This window comes from Aulostomus chinensis, chromosome 4 (genome assembly GCF_037954235.1).
Source record: "Aulostomus chinensis isolate RoL2024-O1b breed Wild chromosome 4, RoL_Achi_v1.0, whole genome shotgun sequence".
NCBI lineage: Eukaryota > Metazoa > Chordata > Actinopteri > Syngnathiformes > Aulostomidae > Aulostomus > Aulostomus chinensis.
Window position 1 is genome coordinate 22,797,993 of NC_141323.1, and position 12,637 is coordinate 22,810,629.

The window sequence follows — 12,637 nt, forward strand, 5'->3', positions numbered from 1 at the left end:
AAGCGCCTAAAAAAGGAGTGTTGGAACTCACTCAGATGAATGAGACATTATAAGCCATCAAATATATACATGTAGATGTAGTGTTTGAGATCCAAGAAAACAGGGAGAAAAGAGAAGAGAAGAAGAAGAAGAAAAAAACAGCTTCTTTGACCAGATAACATAGTTGTCTATTTCAATGTTTGAGGTCTGAAAAAATAACTGATTAACTGTGAAATGTGATGGACAGGCAAGTACTTACTAGGATCAGGGCAGCTGGAAAATAGGCTCCTGCATCTGTAGGCAATATCAGAGACAAAGAAAAATCAACACAAATGAGCAGGCACTTGAACGATGCTAAAACCACTCTTTTTTAAACAAATACAACCACAGCTTCTGATCTATGGCCTTAAGTACACTGTAATCATGCCATCAGACAGACTCATGCCAGAGCAGTAGCCTAGCACAAGATGGAGGAACGTAATTGCATGTAAACACAGTCAGTGTGCACTCATCTTAATATGAACCGACTTAACTGTTGTGTGACACGTATATTGTGTGTACTGTAAAATGGTTCAGACTATCAGAAAGCTTCATGAATTCACAGGCAAAATACAGATGTCGCACACATTAATTTGTGGAGGCTCGAGATGTAAAAAGTAAAGTCAACTCTCTGTGTTTTTTGGATTAATTTGCAAGCATTTTCAACATTTTGGCTAGCTGCTAAATCTGGCTAGCATGATGTGCACCGAGTGTAATTATCAATGCAAATGTGGCAGGATGAGAGGTCCCATCCTAGCAGTGAGACTGGTTGGTGATGCCTGACTTGGCTTGTACCATCATTAGCCAACCAGTGTGAGGCGCTGCTCTATAAATAGGGGCAGCATCTACCTGGTCAATCTCTTGCTCTTGGGGTCCGCGGTCCTCCCACTTCCTGGTCACCTCGCTTCCGCCTCTGATCGCCTCACGTCTGCCTTCTCGCCACCGTCTTTGCTGGTATGTAGCAGTAGCTCCCTGTAACTCGTGTTGCATGCTGATCATGCACGTTTTTCATATTCACGTGTTTAATTGTAGGCGTCCGGCTTTTTGGACACGGTCCCTTAATCGCCGCTAGTGGGGAAACCCCCCCCCCCCCCATCTGACGTGCAGAGGCTGTTTGCCACAGCATACTAGCTGTGAAACCCTTTGCTCTGCATGCGTGCGATCTACACCTGATTGGCACAGCTGGTGAGCCGTGACACTGAGGAAGAACTAGCTGCTGCTTTGCTACCGGGCGCTGTCTTGCCAGACTATCCTGCTTTGCTAGATGCTCCTGCTTTGCTCTGGCTGCTGTTTGTTACAGACTACCCTGCTTTGCTGTGGCTGCTGTTTGCTACAGACTACCCTGCTTTGCTCTGGCTGCTGTTTTGCTACAGACTACCCTGCTTTGCTCTGGCTGCTGTTTTGCTACAGACTACCCTGCTTTGCTCTGGCTGCTGTTTTGCTACAGACTACCCTGCTTTGCTCTGGCTGCTGTTTTGCTACAGACTACCCTGCTTTGCTCTGGCTACTGTTTGGCTACAGACTACCCTGCTTTGCTCTGGCTACTGTTTGGCTACAGACTGTCCTGCTTTGTTACAGGCTCCTGCTCTATTAGCCTGCTCTGCTACTAGCCTGTTCTGCGACCTACTGGCCATCTACACATGTTTTGCTTGTTTGTTTGTTCACTGTTTACTGTATTCACTGGAGTGCTCTGCTTCTGTGTTAACGAATTGGAATCCGCTGTGTTGAACTGGAGGTTGTTTCAGTAATTCACCTTGTTTAACCAGGGTCTGCCAGATCCTGATGTCCACCGTGTGGCGCCACTAAACTGTACTCTGAAGGTTTGGATCTGCATTGTTTCCCATTCCTCCGCTTGGGCTTCAGGGTGTACCAAGCTGCTGGACGGCTATCCGTTAGCTCCCTGGTCTAGCAATGGAGAAATGAACTCGTTTCAGGTTATTTTGGGTTGTATTATTTTTCCTTGCTAATTTGTGTTTAATAATTAAATCTTGTTTCTCAAATTAATTTTTAAATTGTGGTTTGAGTTTGGTTCTGGTTTTTGTTTTTTTTAGTTTTGGAGTTAAATTATAATTCTTGTCATTTCGTTTCAGGTACTGGAAGCTCACGGTCCTGGCGTCGCTTTTCCTCTTGTGTGCTGTGCACCCCTGTTTTGCTTTAATCATGTGTGTTTTTTAAATGTGATGTCCCAATTGATCAGGGTGTCTTCTGCCTTGGGATCCCTCACCCCCACTGGTAAGCTCCAGACTTGTTTAGATTCATTCTTGTTATCTTTTTAATCTGCTGGCCTGTTTACAATAAAATATTTTTGTCATGGAACCACATCTCCTGCCAATTAGTAAATGAACCTGTGAGTGCCTTTTGGTCGGTACGTTAACTATTTCCTTGGGCAAAATTCCCAAGGTGGCGTTGTCGGGCTTTGGTCACTATTATATTTTAATACGTGCACCCCCCACTCGTGTGTGTCGCCACACAAACTGGAAACTTCACTTAGCCTCCACTGGCCTACAGACTTTGCGCCAGTGTCTACAATAAATGCAATCGCTACTCACCAAATGACTGAGATTGAGATGGATGACGAAAACCAAGGCTCTGGCCTCACATGTGCAGCTCAGGAGATTCTCCTTGCGTCCATAAGGCAAAGATACTGCATGATACTGTTTTATTTACAGTGAAGTACTGTATTTTAGCATTACAGCATAGTTCTGTTAAACAGTCATGGGGTGTAATTTAACAGATTCCTATTAGAATTAACGGCAAAGTACTGTATTTTTATAAACGGTGATACTATTGAAATCTTGTGGTAGATTTACAGCAGTTGCTTGCAGTGTACAAGTCCCACCGCTTTAATAAAATTCAGGACGACCCCTGCTACTCGGCCCCGGTGGGCGGGAGGAGGCTCAGGCCCAAACAACGCTGACTGCAGCTTTAATTTAATCCTAGGTTTATGGAATACTCTGATAAATCAGTGGTATTTATTTCATGATTTTCACAGGAATAAAATAAGAATAAAATGCCAGTTCATGGTTAAGCTAAAATTTACATCAGTATTTTATGAAGAAGATATTAAAATGTAAATAAAATTTGTTTAAAATTAGTAACTTTCAAAAAAACATCATTTCACGGGGTGTGAATGTCTTTCAAAAATGTTAAAGTAATTCTGTTACGTGCGTGAGTTCATTACCTTTTAGTGTTTACACTTCCGGGAGAAACGCGCGCGAGGAATCGTGTGAATGGCGTAACGTTATCGGAGTTTGGAGACTGTGTGTCGTCGGAGAGGAGTTTTTATCGGTAACGGACTGTGAACTGTAATTGACCGACGTGATCGGAGTGCGTGAGTCGGATTCTCCGCCACCGATTGTGTTTTGAGCACCAGGCAAGTCCAGTTACAGAAGCTAGCGGGAGCTAGGCTAACGCTGTCCACGCTGAAGGGAGACGACGCTGCAAGGACGGGACAGGAGCTTCGGATAGTCGCCTCGGGAGAGAGTCGTTAACTGAGGACGCGTCACTGCTGCTGACGGAGCCGGAGGATGTGCCGCTGCTGCCGAATCACGGAGGTCTGTTGCTGCGGGCTGCTGCGAGCGGGACGGTTGCTGCCATAACGAGCGAGGGATTCATCGGCTGCGGTCCGGTATTGTTGACTTCACCGACACACGGGGGGATCTGGTAAAGGTTTCCATCATGGGCTCCAACTAAAGCGGGCCAACGAAAGTAAACATGAGTGCACTCGAAATAAAATTAGACAGTTGAAAGAGAGACAAACAATATACCCCGGGGTTCTTCTTTTTATTTTCTATAGTCTGGTTTATTCAAGGTTTGAATGTGTTTTTCTGCAAGCCTTTAATACATTTTCTAAACTGAAATCTTGTGTTGTTTCATTGAATTTGTGTGTTGTTACTGAAGCTTTACAGCAGAGTTTAAAGGTCAAGTGTACTCCCCATAGCCTCCATTTGAATATTTAAGTGTGAGAATCATACATTGCCCTAGATTGATATTAATTATTCCAGATGGGACTTTTACCATACAAGATATTTGAAATGAGTTAAAGTGTTCCCTGTAAGCCTAAGGTGGGTTTTAATATTGGAGCCGGTGGTAAAAGGGTTACATTTAGAAATCTAAACCCCTGCTACCATGAGCACACATGGAAATAAAGACTCAACTGACCGCTCGGTCTACTTCAGCTAGCACACTGAACAATACTGTTGTTTACTTGCTAGCTGATAAGTGAGCAGCTGATGTTTGCAATAACATTGAAATAAACTAAAAATAGAGTCAATAGCTCAAATCCTATCACCACCAAAGGAGCCACGTCTTTAACACTTCAATCTCATAGCGACTCCTCAGGATTTCTTCTTCTCTCCATTGCATTTTGTAGGAGGCTCCTGCCGGTCCACACTGCCTTCCCCCTAACAGATTCAGCTACTGAGACTAAAGTTCGTCAGTGAGCTCAATGCATAAAAGTGATGTAATATTTGTTGAAAACTAAATAGGCGTGAAGCTGTAACCTCACATGAACACTTGAAGTCTAGATTTCAGCTGCATGTGAAGAAATCAGCATAAAATCCTTGTGTTGGTGTTTAAACCTGGACTACCAGAACCAGGCTAAGAGGTGTTTGTCTGTTAGCTGTGAAGCAAACTGAAACATGAAGGCTTTGAGGGTTTGTTCTCAACACAAAGAAAGATTCAATGCTCAAACTGCCAACTCTGTAAAAAAAAAAAAAAACATTTTTACAAATCTCAGTTTATTTCTTCATGAAGATCTTAATGAGGCAATCAGCACCAGAGCACTAAAGTTAAAATTAGTAACACCGTCACTAACGATGGATTTATTTGACCCAATGTAGTTTTCCTGATCAAATATAGTTTTCATAAAAATATATTATTTTTTTTTATAATTATTTCCCAATATGCAACGTCACATAAATGAAAAAATGGAGGACCCTATAAAATGACCTGACGTCAGTGTTCAAGGGTGAAGTCATTTTTGGAATGAAGAAGAGTTCATCCAGCTTTTTTTGCCTCGTGTCTCTGAACCAGCTCATTTGTTGTGTCCACGCCGTTCCGTGTTTAACATGTTTTATGTAACATGAATAACATTAATATACAAATATATACATGACATAAATTATATATAGACACAGATAAACATCAATAACCAGTGAGAGAAGTCATGTGATTCTCCGACCTCTCTAAGCTTCATCGCAGTGCTGGAGGAGTGCTGACATCATCATTTATGGTTCCTTGCTGGATGAAGGCCTAAACTATGGAGTGAAATCTACTGCCTTGAACTCACTCTTCATTTCTGCTCAGGCTTTTCCTGCCAGCAAGGCAGTGGCAAGAAAAGCAGTAAGCTGATGTCCACAGCTCAACATGAGAAGGACACATTTCTTTTGAAGAAAAAACATTTCAAGGAGTTTTTCCTGCCGATACAGGACAACACCCACTCACAAACCAGTGCTGGACAAGTTCCTTCAAAGCTGTAATGCCTTATTTCTTACTTGTTACTGTCATTTTAAAATAATTGGTTCCATCACGATAGTGTCTGCCAGCGCTTGGTGACTGTACAGGAGGTCTGTGGACCGCAGGGCCACAACAAGCCCATTTCCTCAACTCTCCATTTAGTACAGAGGTCCCCAAGTATGGACCAGTGAGGATAAATGTGATAGTGTAGAAGTCCTTTTGTTCTTCAACTGGTCCAACTTGATGGTGAGTCTCCTTTTATCAAGAATTACTGAATGCTTGTGTTATTCATGGCATTAACACTTTATAAACCCTTCATTCAGAGCTGTAAAGAACCTTTAACCTCATATCCCAGACATCAAAGGGGGCCACTAACTGGTGAGATGAAGCTATGCTATGCTGCTACATTCTGAAGAGGTAAAGTAGCAGGTTCTGAGAGTGATGGCTAACCTGGATGTGTTCATCTCCTACTTTAATATCAGCGTCCCAACTTGGAGCTCTGACCACCTCCAGCTTTTTGTTCCTGTTTCTGCTTCAGTCAACAGGGAACTCAAACCTGCAATAGAATCATCAACAACAATGGAATAGAAAACAGAGGAAGACAAAATATCATAAACTTACAAAGCTGAGAAATGTTCATGAAGAATAAATGCACACATTATGATTGGGGCCAGAAAGTAAAACTCCACACCAAATGTATTTTGACATGTAGGGATAATAAACTTGAATGTGTTGAAATAGCAGATGAATGAATCCACTATCACAAGATGGCGTCACAGATCTCACCATCAAGTTGGACCAGTTGAAGAACAAACAGACTTCTCCACGATCACATTTATCCTCACTGGTCCGTACTTGGGGACCTCTGTACTAAATGGAGAGTTGAGGAAATGGGCTTGTTGTGGCCCTGCGGTCCCCAGACCTCCTGTACAGTCACCAAGCGCTGGCAGACACAATCGTAATGGAACCAATTATTTTAAAATGACAGTAACAAGTAAGAAATAAGGCATTACAGCTTTGAAGGAACTTGTCCAGCACTGGTTTGTGAGTGGGTGTTGTCCTGTATTGGCAGGAAAAACTCCTTGAAATGTCATGCAAGTTTTTTCTTAAAAAGAAATGTGTAAAACATTCATTAACATCCAGGCCCAAAGACAAGAGAGGGCAACGCTCCAGGAGTCTTTGATCTCTGAATGCTGAGCATTGATCTCCTGCTTCAGTCTTTGATCTCTGACTGATCCGAAACTAATCAAAGGATCACATCAGCATATTGGTCCAGTCTACAGATGGTGATTTTACCAAGTGCACTACAGCAGTCCTTGTTGCTGTCTGCTGTTGTGTCACAGCAAAGTAAGGAAACAGCCTGACGGTCCTCAGGAGGAAATTCAACAACCTCCAAAGATGGAGGTGAATCTAGACCTGCTCATGTTTACTGTCCTTGATGAACTTGACAAACACACCACATGTCACACACTCTACAGTTTCAATCTGTTGAGAACATGAAACGTGTGGCCCCAGTGACCCTGCATGAAATTTTTGTCCAATTCAAATTTTGATTCATGACCCAGAACCACTCAAAACCCCTGAAAAATAAAGGTTTGGGTGCATTAAAGACATAAATAATAACATCATCATGTTTCAAGGGGGCTGCAGGGTGGTGCAGTGGTTAGCACTGTGGCCTCACAGCAAGAAAGTTCTGGGTTCGAGTACCGGCTCGGGCGCAGTATCTTCTTGTGTAGAGTCTGCAAGTTCTCCCCATGCCTGTGTGGGTTCTCTCTGGTACTCCGGCTTCCTACCACAGTCTAAAGACGTGCAATTTGGGGAAAAGGCTGATTGGATTCTCTAAATTGACTGTAGGTATGAATGTGAGTGTGAATGGTTGTTTGTCCCTGTATGTTGGCCCTGTGATGGACTGGTGACTGGTCCAGGGTGAACGCTGCCTTTTGCCCGTAGACACTGGGATAGGCTCCAGCCCCCCGAGACCCTGAACAGGAATAAGTGGAAGAAGATGAATGAATGTTTCAAGGTTTTCTTCCCTCAAATCTGAAGGTCAAGCTGCATTATTTGCAGTGCTCATTAGCAGGGGAATTAGCTCCAATGGTAGAGTGCTAGCTTAGCATGTGAGAGGTAGAGGGATCCATGCCCTCATTCTCCAGAATACTTCAGCTTGTTCTGTTGATCAGAGGAGCTGCTGTGTGATGAATGCTGATGTTTGTCCACTGCTGTGATAAAGTGTCACCCTGTTACTGATACTGACCATTTCAGCTAATTCCCCTGCTAATGAGCACAGCAGATAATGCAGCTTGACCTTCATGCATGGTTGGATGAGCATCACCAGGTGAAGCTTCTCTGGTTGACCAACATGTGGAATCTCTTTCAATACTCCAGTGGTGGTTTAAGTGATGAAAATATGGATTAGTCACTGGAAGTGTGTGTGTGTGTGTGTGTGTTTAAAAAGGCAAAAAAAACTTTTTTCAGCAATAGAACTTTAATACAAACACAAAATGAAAAGCAGAAAAGGCCAGAATCCAAAATATGGATTTACAGAGGAAGCGTGCTGGGCCCAGAACCCAGAGGTTAATGGATCAAAACCATCCTCTACTAAAAGAAGGGAATAAAATAAACTTGGTTGTTTTGAAATGTGAATCTGTTAAAGAGGGGTGGAAATGGTGAGGTAGTCATTGTCCCTTTTGTTTTATTACAGAGACCTCATTGTTACTTAAATAATTTTAATTCTTTACTTGAAGATTCACGCTTTTTCGCTCAAAATGTATAAAACTTCTTGCATGTTGGTGCCCCATCACACACAACAGGTGCACTTGTACTCTTTTCACCTCTGACCCACAAACATTCATAATCTTCCAGTGAACGTCCAATTATCTTCTGAAATCAGTGATGAATCTTTACCTGCTGAGACTCATTATCTCTGACTGTGACTAGCATGTGCTAGCAGAATACAGCACTCCTTCTTCATTGTCTGTCTTTGTCTCTGACCAGCTCTCCTGCTCTCTTTCCTCCTACCAGTCAAAGCAGACATCTTCGCCTACTGATCTTGGATCTGCTGCCTGTTCCTGCCTAGTAAAAGAAGGAACCAGCACCTGGTTCTACAGGCTGAATTAACTCCAGGACGTTGGCCAGCCGTGTCAGTTGAAACCTTATTTGTCCAAATAGAGAAAAAATAAGTCTGATTGTTAATGAAAGATGACATCATGGCTTTGAAACTGTGGTTGGGGACAAGCCAACATGAGCACATTCATGGAAGAATAGCAATAAAAACAGGAAGTGTTAGTTAGCAAGTACTCACCAGTCTTTCACTATCATACTTGATTCTAGTGGAACAAAATGGCTGCTGCTGACTGTGCTGCCTGGTGGTGGATCACTCTTCACCATCCTCACAGGCCTTGATGGAACCAAAAAGGCGACTTCCTGGAGAAGATCTTCCAGGGGGTCCAGGTTAAAGCGGTGCCCCAGCTGGCACCAGGCACTGACCCAGGTCCTGCATGTGAGATACTGTCAGTTCTGTTCTGCCCTGCTCACAACCACAGGCTGGTGTTGAGGCCTGCAGCAACCAGGGCCCCAGTCACCAAGTGTATAAAGGCTTGTCATTGTGGCAGTGGGAGGAGTCAAAATGAAGACAGACCAATGTGAGCAGGACGTGACTGCAAAAGTAAGAAGAACTTGACCATGTTTCCTACAGTACCCAGGAGGCTTGGTAGTTGTTGAAGGAAGCTCCAAAAGCAAAGAGCAGTCAGCAGGATATAAAAAGAAAAGATCCAGACACTAAAACTACAAGTAGAAACAAGATGAAATACTAAAAGCTTTGGAAAGATACTCCAAGGTTGTATATACATTATTATATACACTACTATTCTCATTGACTCCTAAAGAGGGAAAGGAAAAATTAGAATGTGGATCAGATCAGCTGATTTCAGTGTTAAGTCCATCCCTCCATCCACTTTCTATTCTTATCCTTTAAGGGTCACGGGGGGGGGGGGGGGGGGGGCATCAGTCTCATGCAACCTAAACTAAAACTTCAGTCAGATCAAATTCAGATTAAAGCAAGAGTTTCCAGATCAAAGTCAGAATTCCTGATGATGTCATCAGGGCTTTGACAGTACCTAGAATTCTGTCTTTGATCTCAGGAGGACATGAAAGAAACACAATTGAGGAAAGTATAAGAGAGCACATTCAGCTTCATTAGAAACACTTGAACTGTTGAACAGTAGAATTTGTTTGAAACAGTTTACAACACTGAGTGACAGGATTGAAGAGAGAAGATTTTTCTACTTAACATTTAATTCTAACTTAAAACTGGGGATGAACATTCTCAGTAGTTCATATACTAATATACAGAGTAAGTCATGTCATTCCCTTTTGGAAAAAAAAACAAGAAAAAAAACATGTGAAGCTCCTCCCCCCAGCTCCAGATGGTACAGACAGATATGAGAGTGACAAGGAAGCAAAGAAGTGTTGTGCTCCTCTCCAGTGCTCTTGTGTTGTTGTGTTCTTCTCAGCTCCATCATGAAGACGTGCTGGCAGTGGGCGCTGGTGGAAGTTTGCAGCTCTCACTGGAAAGTCCTGAGGCTCGTCCCATTCTGAAGCAGGCAGTTGCTCCTGGCCAGCCGACACTTTCCCTCTCTTGTGTAGGAGTGAAGAACAAAATCAAAATAAAGAATCATCACTCTTTCATTGGGGGAAATTTTTTCTCATTCTAAAAATTCAACAGCTTCTATCATTTCTTTTACAGAATATGTCAGTGATATACTAGGATTTTCTGTTGTGCTGTCAAATTAACTTTTATCGATGCTTCACACTTCAGGTGTGAAAGTTTTTCAGTGGGAAAGACATGAGAATGAGGACGAGGCTGATTGATACTCTAAACTGACTCTAGGTGTGACTGTGAGTGTGAATGGTTGTCTGTCTTTATGTGTTGGCCCTGCAATGGACTGGCGACCCCTCCAGGGTGAACCCACTTCATGCTGAAAGCTGGGGAGACAGGTCCCCCCCACCCCACAACCCTTAACAGGATGAGTGGAAGAAAATGGATGGATGAATGGATGGATGGATGGATGAATGGATGGATGGATGGATGGATGGATGGATGGAAGGGCTACAGTTCAGTCACTGTGTCTCTTGTTCCCACAGTGATTTGATGCATCCTACCAACACAGCAGGACTCACCAGGAGACAATGGATTGTCAGTCATTTTTCACTGACAGCGCTGGAGCCGGAGCCCACAAGGTCACAACTGGCATTGGTGGACTCCAGGATATGTTTGGACCTACAGAAATGCACAACCTGTTAATGACAACACTTTCATATATTTTGCCCTGCTCACAGATCTCTGATACAATTTTCAAGTCATACAACAGGTTCAATGTTGACCCTTCGACCACCGTTACACTGAAGCAGAGTTCAATGGCAGTGTTGCATATGTTGGGAGGAGCCTGTGGCTCTCGGTTCAGAGGATGATTTGAAGAATTTGTTGTTGCTGAACTGTTTATGCTTCAATTTCTGGACGTTCACTGGTGGAATGTTTGTGGGTCAGAGGTGAAAAGAGTACAACTGCACCTTTTTTGTGTGATGGGGCACCAACATGCAAGAAGTTGTCAAACATTTCCAGCAAAACAGCATGAAAATTCAAGTTAAGAATTAAAATTATTGAATTCAGCGTTTAACTACCAGGCCTCTGGAATAAAACACAAGGAACAACTGACTACCTCACCATTGACTTCACACTGATAACCAGGAGGTAACGTGGTAGTCAGAGCAGCGATGCTCAGGTCTGTGGACTGAACAATGTCCTCTCATTCACACACACACCACTCTTTCATTGGGGCTCCTTTCTCCTTGTTCTGATACAGAAATTCAACAGCTTCTGTCATTTAGTTTACAGGAAATGTTGATGACACTCTGGGATTTTTTGTTCTCCTGCTGTCACTGTCAAGTGCCAGCTTAACATGTGAGAGGTAGCAGGATCCATGCATGTGTTCATGTTTACAGCAGACAAGGAGGAAAGAGGGAACCCAAGAAAACAAGTCAGCGTGAAAGAGGAGCAGATTTTAAAACTCCTCATCATTTCCACCTCCAGGAGTGAAGCCCCCCGGGACCCAAGAGGGTTCAGCTGGCAGAGTTCTCACTCATTTCTCCACCACCTCACTAACCTGAGCTGTAGCATCTGAGAGAGGATTTCAGGGACTTTTAGCAGTGGTTCTCACTTCATCTTCTCAGTATAAAGTTAAAAGCGAGCTGGCCAGGAGTTGAACCAAGAATCTTCTGATCCGTAGTCAGATGCGTTATCCATTGCGCCACCAGCCCTGTGAAGGAACTGCTATGTTCATGTGTGCTTGGTTTTACAGAAAATCCCAACAACGTGGTGGCATTTTCAGGGGACACAATGGTGCAGTGGTCAGCACTGTGGCCTCACAGCAAGAAGGTTCAACTCTCCTCTGTATTTGGTTGCTAGGAACCTGAATCAGTCCTCAGTGGAGCGGTGCTGCTGAGGCTGAGTGAGGCTTGAGTGAGGGACTGAGCAGGAGCAAACAGGTTCAAGCAGGTTCAGGCAAACTCCACTCAGTCCACCAACATCAAAGCAGAGGAACTGAGTTCATCTAACAAAATGGATTCATATCATCTCCACTTGGAATGCTCTGGAACTACAAGTACACTTAAAATGGCCGACTTAAGACAACAGAAGGAACTTTGAAGTAGATTTGATTTATTTAAGTCAGTGACAGTCATTTTTTTCAAGAACTTAGTTCAGGTAACTTCATTGTTTTACTAAGATGAGCTTTAATGTTATAACATTGAAACAAGATCTTCATGTATTGATGGATCCATCACAAATATGAGCCTTCCCAGTCTGTCAGGTGGTAGAATTCAGTCAGCACCAATAACAGGAGAGTCAGAGTTTAGAAACCAAAGACAGACATTAAAGTCTCACATTAAAGTGTTATATCTTTGAAAATATACTGCAATACATGAAATATTATATTTCCATGGATGGAAACCTCGTTCTTATATTCTTTAATATACTGCAATAGTAATGGACCCTCTATGACACTGTTGTGATGAATCTATCAAGGAGTACAAATTATAATCAGAGAATTTTGAAGTCAAGTTTGAGATCAGTTTGATCCTCTCTCTCTCTCTCTCTGTCTCTCTG

The 12,637-nt window shown here is 43.0% G+C and overlaps 1 non-coding gene across 1 annotated transcript; it reads right to left on the reverse strand.

The window, feature by feature from the left end:
• Window positions 1–11,717: 11,717 nt before the first annotated feature.
• On the reverse strand, window positions 11,718–11,790 carry trnar-acg (transfer RNA arginine (anticodon ACG)). Its single transcript has one exon. It is a non-coding gene; the product is annotated as a tRNA-Arg (tRNA).
• Between the last annotated feature and the right edge of the window lie 847 nt (window positions 11,791–12,637).